At 37.6% G+C, this 13,827-nt stretch overlaps 1 protein-coding gene across 4 annotated transcripts in view; it reads left to right on the forward strand.

Annotated features, from left to right (window-relative positions):
* LOC138739185 (phospholipid scramblase 2-like) overlaps positions 1-13,827 on the forward strand; it is a 63,963-nt gene that overhangs the window by 10,701 nt on the left and 39,435 nt on the right. For 3 of the 4 annotated variants that reach the window (XM_069890747.1, XM_069890746.1, XM_069890744.1), the window contains one exon: positions 7,811-7,872. The exons of the other annotated variant lie outside the window; for it this stretch is intronic. The gene's annotated coding sequence lies outside the window, so the exon portion shown is untranslated. The remainder of the gene's footprint in view (positions 1-7,810; positions 7,873-13,827) is intronic. 4 annotated transcript variants of the gene reach the window in all.

A 13,827-nucleotide genomic window follows, 5' to 3' on the forward strand; every position in this document is an offset into this window, starting at 1 on the left:
TGAAGAGAATAATGCTTGACCCCCCCCCCCCCCAGATATTTTCATTCTTTATCAGTGAACTGACGGTAGCAGTGATGGGGAGAACAAGGAAGCTCCATGCAGTGTCTGGGATTGAACCCAGTTTAGGTGCTGTAATGCAGATGATCTTCTAGATATGGTATTCTGCCTTGTGCCATGTGTTCATGAGAAGTTCCAGTATTTTGCTTGTAATATTTTGGATTTCTATGCCAAATAATTTTAGTATTCATCATCCCCCCCGACCCCACTTATCTGCAGGGTATATGTTCCCCAGTCAATGCCTGAAACTGCAGATAGTACCAAATCCTATATATACCGTTTCTTATCCTATACATACATACCTATGATGAAGTTTAATTTATAAATTAGACATAATAAGAGGTTAACAACAATAACTTTTAATGAAATAGAACAATTATAACAATATTTTTTAAAAAAGGGTTACTTGAACATGAGCACAGTGATACTGCGACAGTCAATCTGAATACGATCTGCACTACATTTTCAGACCGCGGGTAACTGAAACTGCAGAACGTGAAACCATGGATGAGTGGGGACAACTGTACTTCAAGTTACTTCTACTCTTCCTTGAGCCAAACCCATTTGAGGATTAAAAATGTACTTCAGTTTTTAATGTAGTGTCCACAGATAATGTACATTTTTTGCACATTATTTGTACATTTTGAAAAATTTCTAAGTAGTAAGCTCATGCACAGTTACATAATATTTTGATTGTCATAGTCTTTTTATTTTCAATTGTCTGCCTGTGAAGAAGCAGAGATCAGTTTAATTTTTTTGCATTGAATCAATGGACTGGAGGAGAGAGATTGACCGAGTGCAGTGAAGGGAAGACATTTAAAAACCTGCAATGGTGAGCTAGCAGTGCTGCTTGTGGACTTTGAGATTTAGATGTAGGAGCTGGAAAATTACATGGAAAGAGCCACAGGAAAGTTCATTGTGAATTACACCCATGCAGTGACTTCCAGGGTTACAAATGACTTAACTTGTGGAAATCCATTTTCATGCAAATTTTCTCATACATTTTAAAAACCATTCTCAAACTTGTAGTGATAATAAATTGTTCATAATATTTGCTATTGACTAAATGTATTTATTCTATTTGTTTAATTATGAGAAGAGTAGGGTGATGGTTGATTGAATTATAGCAAGTGTAGGTGAAGGCTTTCTGGGGGGGGAAAAAAATATTTCTGATGAGGAGAAATTGGCGTATGAAAAATTCTCAAGAATGGAACTCTTGCATACTCTGGGTTGCCTGTATAATATGATTTCTACAACTAATCTTGTGATAAACTGAAGGAGCATTCCTTGGAGGCTCAGTGGGTCTTCATAGTCAACCAATATTTTTTCATAATCTATCTTCCAGGTGGAAAGGTGACTCCTCCCACACCACTTAATTAGAGCCTTGCAGGGGAAGTCACTTGATACTCTAGGGTTACGACATGAAATCTAACCCTACTAGGAAAAAAAATGTTTAACTAAGTGATTAAAAGTTGTCTAAAGTACATTTAAACATCTAAACTATACTATAATACGTTTTCAAAAAAGGAGAAAAAAACTACTGCAACCTTACCTGGAGCCCATCAAGAAGAGAAAACAAGGAAAGAAAGGGGCTTATGTTGGAAAGAAGCAGAGAACTAGTGATCCTCTTGAAGGCCTCTCTTTCGTCGTTGCTCTCCCGCAATGACTGAAAGATAACGCTGAAGAAGGGGAAACAGGAAATGATGCGGCACATATGTGCGAACAATAGAGGCCTTCAGCAATGCTGACGGAAGAAGACTCGGGCTCACAGATATCGGGCAGCGAAGACGATGAAGATCTAGAAGGAGAAGAGGTAAAGAGGAAAGAAAACTACTAGAACTGTAGAAACTAGATTTAAATCTAAGGTTAAGGACATATCAAATAATGAACTGTGGGCAAATCTAAAGGGGGAAATAAGTAAAATGCTTGAAGCTGTTAATGAAGAAAAAAATTAAATAACTTGCAAGGTTCAATGAAAAGAATGCAAGAAGATGTGCAGCAAGAGGAAGATAGAATAACTATTGTAGAAAACATTACTACGGCTTTAAATATGAGTCTTGAAGAAAATGTGGAAAAGCAAAATATGATAGGCTTCTCCTGGAATTACATCCTGAAATGCTGGATGCTGAACATTTTGACCATTCTAAAGAGAATGAAAGAGCACACAGGGCTCTCAGATCCAAACTGCCTCCAAATCAAAATCCACAATCTATATTAATTAAATTTCTCCAGTACCAAGGTAAAGAGAAGATTTTGTCTCTGGTAGCTGCAAAGATGAAATCAACAGGAGGCCCACTTGAGTATCAAGGTTCTAAAATTCTATTTTATCCTGATATGTGCATACTTATTAAAAAGAAGAGAATTCAGCCTGGTTAAGAAGACATTATGGGGTGGGGGAAAGGATATAGGTTTGTTCTGCATCATCCTGTGACTTTGAAGATCTTCATACCGGGAGATGGAAAAAGTTATTTTCAAGGTATGCAGAAGCAGATGAATTCGCTCAAAGTTTTCCATTTGTTGAGAGGGAGTGAAGATTTATGAATGCTTTCATTCTGATGGACTCTTTTTGGTAGTTTGCTACTATGAAGTGTAAATGATGACATCTTATTGACCACTTTTTTCTTTACTACTGATTTTTTTTGGTGCATTGTATGTTTTTTTTTCCCTTTTAATGAAGTTTAGATTCAATATTTAAAGGATTTTAAGTAAAAATACCGGTGGGGGGGAGGGAGAAGGAAGGTGGATCTGACTTCTATTGTATCATGTGGATAGTTGTGACTCCAGTCATGGCCCATGAAATAGAGAGAGGTGATGTTGGATTATATAATTACAACACCTATGGGAGGGGGAATCTTTTTGATTTTTTTATATATATATATATATATATATATATATATATATATAATATGTATGTATTTTTGAAAATATTCTTATTTTCTATCTTTTTATCTTGATTGTTGGAGGAGTATAGTGTAAGTATGCTGGGTTGAGAGTCATAGGAGGAAAATTTACAGGCGGAGGTGGAAGAAGAGTTAACTAGTAGGATGAGTAATTCAGTTAAATTTGTAAATTATAATGTAAATGCTTTAAATAGACCCATGAAGAGGAAGGATATTAACCTATCTTAAGAAAATAGGTGTAGGTAGAGCCTTTTTGCAAGAAATTCACTTAACTGAAAAAACATTTGAAATTAAAGAGAGATTAGATATGTAGTTGATTCTTTTAATTCTAAGGTAAGAAGGTGTGGCTATTTTAGTTAAAAAAATATTCCAATTAAAATACAAATGCTGTGACAGATCCTGCTGGAATATATATGATGGTACACTGTTAAATATTTTCAGAATTTAGAACTACAAAAGGAGTAGTAAGAGCCAAAGCAGCAAAGACAACTTTGATTTTAATGAAAGAATTATATTTGATAGATGCTTGGAAAAATGTTCATTCCAATGAAAGAGACTTTTTTTATTCAAACATACATGATTTTTATTTCTAGAATTGACTTATTCTTAACATCTGCATAAATACAGGGCAGGATATTGGATGTTGAAAACAAAACAAGGATATTATCAGATCATTCACTAATGTTCATGTCTATAATAATGCCAGACAAAGAAAAATCCATATATAGATGGAAATTGAATTCAACATTATTAAAAAGGAATTTTGTGATTTTTTGTTATTATTAGAAGGCATATTCAGTTATTTTGTGATACAAATCTGAATTTGATGAATGATAAATTTGTAATATGGGATGCCATGAAATCTTATGAGAGAAAATTATAAGTTTAACTACAAAAATTAAGATTGTTGTATGAAAGAAGTAGATCAGTTGGAGCAAGAAATAAAAAAAATTGGAAAAAGAGGCAAAGCTCAGAAGATAATCGTAGGCAATTGATTAATAAAAAAATTACAATATAATATATTACAACTTACAGAACTGAAAAATTGATTACAAAATCAAAACATATTATGAATTGGGTGAAAAAGCACATAAAATACTTGCATGGCAATTTAAATCTGAGCAATCTTCAAGAATAATTAATGCAATTAAAAATTATTTGAATGTTATTCGTTATAAATCTTGAAATAAATGAAACTTTCAAAAACTTTTATTCTAAACTATATAGCTCAGCATCTTTAAAAGACAATAACGAAATAGATATTTATTGAGAATAAATCTATCTACATTAGACTTAGAAGAACAAATAGTAATAAGTGCACAAATTATGCAATTAGAGATAATTCAGTTATCTTCAATTTGAGAAATGCTGGTGCTTCACAAGGTGCCGTCAGCAGTTGTTCCAGCTCCATTAGCTCCTCCTGACTAGGGAAAGTAGCCAATCCTTCTATCTTCATTGCAGTGGTAGTGGACGTAACGTTGAACATGATGATGTAAATATCGAAGGTACCTCTGTTTCCAAAAATTACCTTCGACGGGGTCTGTTCCAGCTAACCTATGCCATCTCAACATCTGTGATGGTTCTTTTTCTATGTTTTTATACTTTTTTTTTTCAATTTGTATTTTTTTTCTTTTTGGTTGGGAGGGGGTGTATACAATCATGTATGCAATCAATTTGTTCTCTTTCTAATATCTGTATATAATGTATTTACTGCATGTATGGAGTATTAAGTAAAAATATTTTAAAAACATCTGTGATGATTGCCTAGTATTTGGGCAATATGGATCTCCCTAGATGGCTGAAGACACTGAAGAATAGCAGCCTTGAGCATGTTGCATCGGAGATGACCTTTTAGATCCACTAAGACATCCTGCACTTCACAGGCTATATGCTCTAGAAGATGCAGCACAAGTAAACCATATTTTGTATTCTGACTTGTCACGCTGAGGGCAGAGTAGTGTGCTTTGAGGATTGTGAACCTGCTAGTGCATTTTTAATGAAAGTGGGGGGGGGGGGGGGAATTTTCCAGTTTGACCTCCCTGCTCCTGTAAGGGGTTTATCCTCATCATTTTCAATTTTAAACCAGAAGGCACGGTGAACTCACAGGGTCTCCACTCGTAACACCACTGATTTACCCCCGCTTACAAACAATTGAAGAATAATCACACGTTTCCTTCAGCACACAATGGAGTTGACTTTTTTTTAATCTCTTCAGACACAACATTACATTCTTCTTCTCCCCATATACCCAAACCCCTCTGACCTCTCCTTGGCTCACCAACATGGGTGATCCTGAAGCTTTCACTCTCCTCCTGTGTCTGAGATCCATCACCTGTACACTGACACTTGGCTCACCCGCGCATGCAGGTAGCTTCGCTTGTGTCATCAGTGGTGACTGGCTCTGCTCCCGATGTAGGTAAGTACATGACAGGCATCTTGTCAGCCAGTTTTGTCATTTTTCTATTCAATTTTATTTTGGAATATACATGCCCGACACCATCCTGATTTCTCATAGAAACTCCAGCCTTTGCTCTGCCGTGCTCCCAGCCAGGGACCCTTTTGAATCAACTTTGGCCAATTCTTCTCTCATGCCTCTGTAATCCTCTTTATTCCACTGGTATACTGACACATCTGATTTTACTTTTTGCCTTTTAATCTGCAGCACAATTCTATGATCACTGCCTCCAAAGGGTTCCCTTACCTTCAGCTCCCTTGTCAACCCTGGTTCTTTGCACAATACCTTATCCAGAATTGCCATTTCCTTGGTTGGTTCAGCCACAAACTGTTCTATGAAGCTCTCCTGAATGCATTTTAAAAGTTCCTTCTCTTGGCATCCAGCACCAACCTGGTTTTTCCAATCAACCTGCATATTTAAATCCCCCATGACTATTGTAATATTGCCATTTTTGTATGCCTTCTTTATCTCTCTGAGTTCATGTCATTTCCTGGCTACTGTATACGACTTCCATCAGGATCTTTTTACCCTTATAATTTCTTAATTCTACCCACAGGGATACAATAATGTCTGATCCAATGTCTCCTCTCTTGAACGATTTAGTTCCATTTTGAGCAGCAGAGCCACCCCCCACCCCGACTACTTTCCTGTTCTTCCGATATACTGTGTATCCATGGATATTTAGTTCCCAGCTATAATCTTCTTTCAGCCATGACTCTGTGATGGTCACTTCCAGCTGTTTTACAAAGTCATCAACCTTGCACTAGGGACTTTTAAATACAAAACCTTCAATGCTGTATTGATCACCCTTTTAAATTTTGTTTCCAAAGAACCCCAGTTAAATCCATAATCTTGCGCTTAAAATTTTGCCTGATTGATTGCTTATCCTTCTTCACAATCTCGTTATCTTCTACTTCTGTGTGATCTACCCTATCCTTCTGAGTCCTATCCCCCAGTCTAACTAGTTTGAACCCTTCCCAACAAACCTGGTGCCAGGATATTGGCCCACGTCCCAATTAAGTGCAACCTGTCCTTGTACAGGTCAAACCTTCTCCAAAATACACAAATCTGAACCCCTGCACCAACTCATGACTTCTTATTTCTATCCTCACTTGCATGTGGCACTGATAGCAATCTAGAGTTTACCACTCGAGTTCCTGCTTTTTAATTTCCTTCCAAACTCCATTATTCCTCTTCAGAACCTCACCCTTTTTCCCATCTGTCATTGGTGCCAACGTGGACCTCAGGATCTGGCTGCTCACCTTCCTGCTTGAATGCTGTGGACTCTATCTAAGATGTCCCTGACATTTGGCAGGCCACATACCATCCGGGAGTCTCAATCTTGTCCACAGAACCGCCTATCCCCCTGACTATCGCATCACCATCACTGCAGCTCACATCTTCTACCTCCCCCCCCCCCCCCCCCCCACCCTTCTGAGACATAAGACTGGACTTTGTGCCAGAAAACTGACCACTACAACTATTTCCTGGTAAAACGTACCTCCCAACAGTATCTAAAACAGTATACTTGTAATAATATTACTATGCGACTGTGCAGTGTCCATTCAATAAATATTTCAATGTTATACCATATAGCATACCATTGTTATTCTACTAGTAATCTAGAAGTCTTGTTGAACAGTCCAGAGTCTAGATTTCAATCCCATGGAAGCAGCTATGGAATTTGTTACTTGGAATTTTAAGAAAAACAAGTAATTAATGAAAATGACCAGAAAATTACTGATTGTGGTTTTAAAGTCATATGTTTCATTAGTGTGCTTTCAGGAGGGAAATCTATCTTTCTTGCTGGTCTGTCTTGTATGAATTTTTGATACTATCTAGTTAGCTATTCATTTCAATAATAACTAGGAATGAACTTGAGTGGAATTTCAGGTCTCAAAAAAGTACGTAATTACAAATTGTGCAGTGATAGAAATGCCCTGCTAGTGCTTGGATTTGGGTGGCAAGGAAATAACCTTGCAAGAGTAAAGATGTAGTATTTTCAAATTTAAAGTTTCACTTTTAATATGAACAATTCATTTTAATATGAACAAATTATTATAGAAATCTGTGCCTTCAATGTAGGTAACAGAAATACCCAATTTTATCCAGGAAAGATGCAAAAGCATCTCTAACCTGAACAAAATATGAAAGCAAAATAAGTTGCGTCTTAATTTTAAATGTCACTTTTTTCTGAATAGAATTAGTATTAGGATTTTTACATTTCATTAGGAAATGAGTGGGAGATTTTGGGTTGCACTTTGCAACCTGTGCAAGACTAAACTTGAATTTCTTTGCAATTCTTGTTCCATGAAAGGGCTGTGGCAGTCTCCTCCATGCTGTGTGTAGTTTATTCCATGAAATGCTTTCATTCCAGCACATTTTTTTTGATTACCAGCTCAGTTGTGAAGTTGATTCCTGCATCAGTTGGGGAATACTCCTGGAGGATTTCAAGAGCAGGTAAAAAAACTCATAGATGCATTATTGGAACTGTTGGAGATGATCTTGATGTAATCTGGGAGTTTGGGTTGACATTAACTGCCATTCTATTATTTTGCGATTGTCATGGTAAACAAAAATATCTGCAAATGCTGTGATCTTGTGTAGTTCACCAAAGTACTGAAGAAACTTGGCAGGTCAAGCAGCGTCCATAGAAAGTTGGTGTTTTGGGCTTAAGCCCCTTTTCACTCCTGAAAAGTTTTACTTTTTGTGGATGCTGTGTGACTTTGAGTTTTCCATTTGCTGAAGGATTGTTGATGAATTGTGGATTAGAATGTGTGAATTCTTGCAATGCGTAGACTATGCCACATGATTATTGAAAAAAAATGATGTTCAGAAGGACTTTGCTGAAATCAACATTAGTGACCAGCAGACAATTTGGAAGGCAGGTTGTCTATAGCAAGTGAATTCACAAACAAGACGTAATAATGCAATCCAGGAGTATTGAAAGTAAGCATGATTGTTGCCATTTTGTCTAAAATGGTTCTTGAGAGGGAGGGGTTACTTTTTGCAGGCAAAATTGAATAGTCTACACTTTTATTCTGCAGTTTGGAAGAATTGCAGAAAATCTCTGAAATTTGCAGCATGTTTTTACTGAGCTTGACCGGGATGTTTCCTCTGACTGTGGTGGTGAAAGCAGGGGTGTATGACCTCAAAATAAAGGACAGATGAGAGATTTCTTCAGCCAGACAGAATTAAATGTTTGGCAATCTCTGCCCAAGGGAGCTTGTGGAGGTTGTCTCTGAATGAATTTGAAGCTATGATCTGATTTTTTTTTTTGTTTTAGAAATTTAAGGAAATCCAGGGATGTAATGCTAGTTCAGGAAATTGGAGCTGGAATAAAATATCATTGTGAGCATGCACGATGTAGCAGGCACGTAGACAACAAAGTGGCCATCTTCTAGAAGTGCTTTTACTTTAACTTTCACATCAATTAAAAAAAAATCTTTCTTTGCTTTTATTGTTATTTTGTATAATATATTTGTAATTGTAAAAAAATGTTTTAATCCATTCCAACTGTTAAATTCTCTCCACTTTAAAATAGAAAAGGCTCAATTTCAAAGCTAACAGATGTGCACAAAGCCTCTGGGTGCAGATTTTGGGGACTTTGTCACCAGTTGCCACACTTATGACTACTGGCTATCGAAGCTAAGGTCTCAACATTGGAAAGCCATGTAAGTGCACAGGGAGTAGAGGTGGCAGGTTACGTTGAACACAATCTATAGTTCTGCATTTGTGATTAAAAAAAAAATCAAAAAAAAAATCATCCACATTCTGCCCCCCAACCTCTATCCCAGTTCCTGAATTGAAATCTGATAAGAAATTGGTATGGCTCGTGACATTTTATTTCTCTACAACATCAAAGTTTAAAAAAAAATATTTGACTTGGTTGGGAAAGGTTTAGAACAATATGGATCAAGGGCAGGCAAATGAGGGTAGCTTGGTCGGCATGGAAAAGTTAGGATGAGTGGCCTGTTCTGCGCTGCATTTCATAATCTCTTTTAAATTAAGTTCCAGTTTATACATGAACACATTGTTTAAAAAAGAAAATTATTCCATTTATTCTGTGCACTGCACTGTTGTCTAATCACATCCTTTATTGATTCACCTTAAACATGGGTAGTGAGAGGAAGTGCAAGACTAATTTAGGAAACACTATGGGAAGTTTCTCTGCACCCTGAAGTAATTGAGGCTCAAGGAGATCTTGGTAACTTTAATCATTTTAAATCAACACTAACCTCCAATTTACTTTCTATAAATGGAAATACTCTCATATTCATGATTTAACATTCATCCTTGACCTTTAATTAATTTGAGGATAATAATGTAAAAATATGCCCATTATGATCAGGCTACCATTAATATTTTGATCCAATTTGATATGGATTTGATGCACAGATATTATTTAGCAAAATATTTCCCCTTGCTCCCTCTCCTGGAGATACTGATATGTTGCTAGGATAAAGATTCAACTGCTTTGAAACCTTGCATAAATGGCCATTATTCATATAAAGCTCATTAGGTGGCATAGTTAACTGTTCTGGATCAGTGATGTTTCAGAAGTATTGAGTTAAGTAAAGTTATGTGGGGTGGGTGGTTAGGCCAGTCAGAAATAAGGCACACTTGCTGCAGGAAAAATGCTTGTCTTATGAAACAAAGAAACAAGCTACATTTTGTGAAGGGTATAAATACTAATGGAGCCATTACCCCCGGTTCTGTTTGAGAAAATGAGAGCAGTGATTGCGATCTGAAATTCATCTCTGCATTGAGTCTGGAAAGTATCCAATCAAAGATGAGGTTCTGATCCTTGAACATTCATCTCGACAGAAGGCTAGGGATAAAGTGGTTAGACTGGAAGTAAGTTGGAAACATAAAATGATGAATACTGTCAGAGTTGCATTAGTAAACTGAATATAGTCATCTCAAATGATGATACTTCGATTAGATTTTTTTTGATATAGAAAGATTACTAGTTTGCATGAAGGGGTAATTGTGGCTCTAGACAGTTGAAAGGCTGGAAGTGGAAGCGGAGGTATTGCTTTTTGGAAAGATGTCGGAGGGAAACTTTGCGTTTGAAGAGTGATTTGAATGTTGCATAAGTTACTTGTACAGTACCTTCCAAACACTTACCACGAAGAAAAATGATAGAGTTAGCAAATGGGAGCACTACAAGCCACAGAATAACCTCTGCTAGATCTGAAGCCAGTGGATCTGGACTGAAAGAATATGTCTATCTGTGGAAAGTACAGAGTTAATTTAGGCCACAAACGAAAGATTTCATGAAGACTCCAGCACCAGGAATAGTTTGATCTTATGGTTATCAAATCAGATGCAGGTTTCATTTTGTTACAAAGCCAGTGAAGAATTTACCAGATGTTTTCCCTGATCTACTTGCAATTTATTTTTCCTTCTCTTCGCCTGAGAGATGGAGGAAGTTGGATTGCCTGATATTGAATTCTGTGTGATACACCTCATGTTTGAATATGCTGGTTGGCCAAAATCCATTTCCAAGAATAACATGAGGTTGGTTTATTGAGAGGAAAATTGAACATTTTTTTTAAATTTTGGGGATAATCTTGGCACAATAAATGTAGGAAAGAGACATTTACAGTGAACTGTAACTAAAATGGAGACGTGAGTAGAATTGGGTGTTCTTTGTGGCTTTTTCAGTTTTCCTCCAAATCTACATGTGGCCACGATGTAGATGGGGCAATTTTAGTTTGCCATAACTTTGTTGTTAAACTTTGATTTGCAAAATTGCATTTCAAATTCTGATACCCTGTATTACTCAATTAAAACAAAAACATTTGCAGTGCGTTTAGCATCTATTTTTATTCTATATCATTTACTCTTAATTAAAGGGGACTTTAAGTGTGTAGAAATGAAAGATAACTACAGACTATCATCTGGTTTGGAACAATTGTATATCAATATGTCAAGGAAATGTTGCACAGAATTTGCACGCAGTTCTCTATGGGGGAAGCCAAAACTGATAGGTAATGGGGACAGTGGACCATTGCCTCATAGTGCCATGGACCCAGGTTTAACCCTGACCCCAATGTAATCCACATAGAATTGCATGTACTCCTGAGATGGTGAGGGTTTCTGCCAGACGCTCGACTTGTACAGCTTTATGACTGATCTTACTATGAGTACAGAAGTGGGTCCTTCAGCTCAACTCTTCCACTACCAACAATTATGCCTTTCTGATGTAGCCCCATTTGCCCATGTTTCACCCATTTCCCTCTTTCCAATTATTTTTGAGCAATTTAATTGTATCTATCACCCCTTATAGCAGCTCATTCCATATAGCCAACACCCTACCCTCTAAGTGAAGAATATATCTCTCAGATTCCCTTTAAATTCCCCCACTCCTTCATCTTTAAAGCAACACCCTCTTTTTGAACTCCTTAGCCTTGTGGGGGGGGGGGGGAATGTGACATATCTGTACCCCATAATGTTATAAACCTCCAAGATTAATCCTCCATCTCCTTTGTTCCACTAACACTTTGTCTCCTACCACCAAGCCAGAAGGAGCTGCCGGAGCTGCTGCAATGGTAGCATTGCCACTGATGTGGACCCATGGAGAGCAGGCAGCAGAGATGAACATATGATGTATAATTCAAAATCCTGTGACTGCAGGATCTGGGCCCAAGATAAGCCTTGTGTTCAACAATGGCCTCAAGGGGTTTGCAGAATCCAGGGGAGTAGCAGACTGGCGCAAGGCACCAGTAATGGGGAAGAGCATCTCACCCCCATTAAAAAGAAGCAAAGATGGTGAGCACAATGGTGGACCAGCTAGGGGCTCTGCGGCTGAAGGACACACACATGCAGCAAACTATTGGTGATTTGTGGGCAAGAAACCTAGGCAGTCACTGTTGGTGACTTGAGGTCATTGGACCTGCACTACACTGGGATGCTGGAGACTGGCCCAGGAGAACCAGGTATCAGAACTGGGATTTGAGAGGATGCTGAGGGCAAGGAGGGCTCGAGAAGGGCCATGTGCATGAAGTCTTTCTCATTGTGCTGGATGTTTGAATCTGGGCTCCGATTGCTGATGGCTTGAACTGAACTGGAATTTTATGCAGCTGCGGAGGCTGTGGGAGTGCTCGAGGAGAATCCATGGACTCTGGGATGGACTGTCTTTTGCTTCACTTTCTCTGATTGTAAGGGGCACCAGGCAATGCTAATGGAAAATCTTTGTCTGCCTTATGACAGACTAAAGGCAATTTTGTGTAATGTTACAATTCTGTTTTATTATGTGACAATAAATATTATCAGATCTAAACTCGTGATTTAACCTTTCAGATGTACCTACCATGTAAGAGGTCTTCCTTTCATCCCTGTTGACTCCCCTGACTTCTTGCATCCTCTTAATCACCTCTTCTATGCATTTAGATAAATTTGTGAGACATTACCTCCTCTCACACAAAGCCATTTTGGCTATCCCTCATTAGACCGTGCCTTCTGACCTTTCTACAAAGTGCTCACAGAAAGTTCACTACTGGGTTTTGTTTACTTAAGACAACAGCTTGACCAAGAAGGATAATTCCTGTTGTTTGCTGAAGAAAGTGAGAGAGTCACATGGGCTTTCTAGCTGTTGGTATTGGGAGAGAGCGAGGGGAAAAAAAAAGCCTGGTGAACAGTATGCATGTTAAATTCTACGCACAGTATAAGACTTTCCTGCAACCAGAGAACTTGGAAGAAGGAGAAGTCAGATTGAACTGTGAACCAAAGATCTTTTAAATTTACACACACATCAAACATGTGTGCTTAGAATTAGAAGGGGGTTTACTTGGGTTAGTTAAATTAATAGAGATAAGTTAGTTTGATTCTGTTTTCATGTTTAAAGATGCTTAAAAACAACTTTTGTTTAAGTAACCATTTGTCGTGGTGAATATCTATTGCTGCTGGGTTTTGGGGTCCTTTGGGTTCGTAACACCTTTTTTTAAAAAAGAGGACTACATTTGCCATTCTCCAATCCTCTAGCACCTGCCCTATAGCTAAGGAGAACGGAAGTATAATTGCCAGAGCCCAGCAATCTCTTCGCTTCCTTCCCATAGCAACCTGGGGTATATCTTGTCTGGTCCTGATGACTTGTCAATATAAATATTTTTTTTTAAAAATCCAACAATTCCTTTTAATCTCAACATGGTCCCATTAGCAATATTTTCCTCTTGTCCTGTACAAATTTTCTGGTTTGTTAAGTATGTAACCGTTTTTCTTGGGGTAACTATTATTATTTATCCTTCCTTTTACCCCCTTTTTATTTGGGATGGTACATCAGAAATAATTCATAACAAGTTCCTTCCTTTGCCAATGCACCAGAAACTGATAACTTCTCCAAATCCTCTGCTGTTGCTTTCTGGAAGGATTAATCTGGTTTCTGCAAAACTTCCTGTTTATATTTCAGTC

This window comes from Narcine bancroftii, chromosome 7 (genome assembly GCF_036971445.1).
Source record: "Narcine bancroftii isolate sNarBan1 chromosome 7, sNarBan1.hap1, whole genome shotgun sequence".
In the NCBI taxonomy this organism is placed as follows: Eukaryota; Metazoa; Chordata; class Chondrichthyes; order Torpediniformes; family Narcinidae; genus Narcine; species Narcine bancroftii.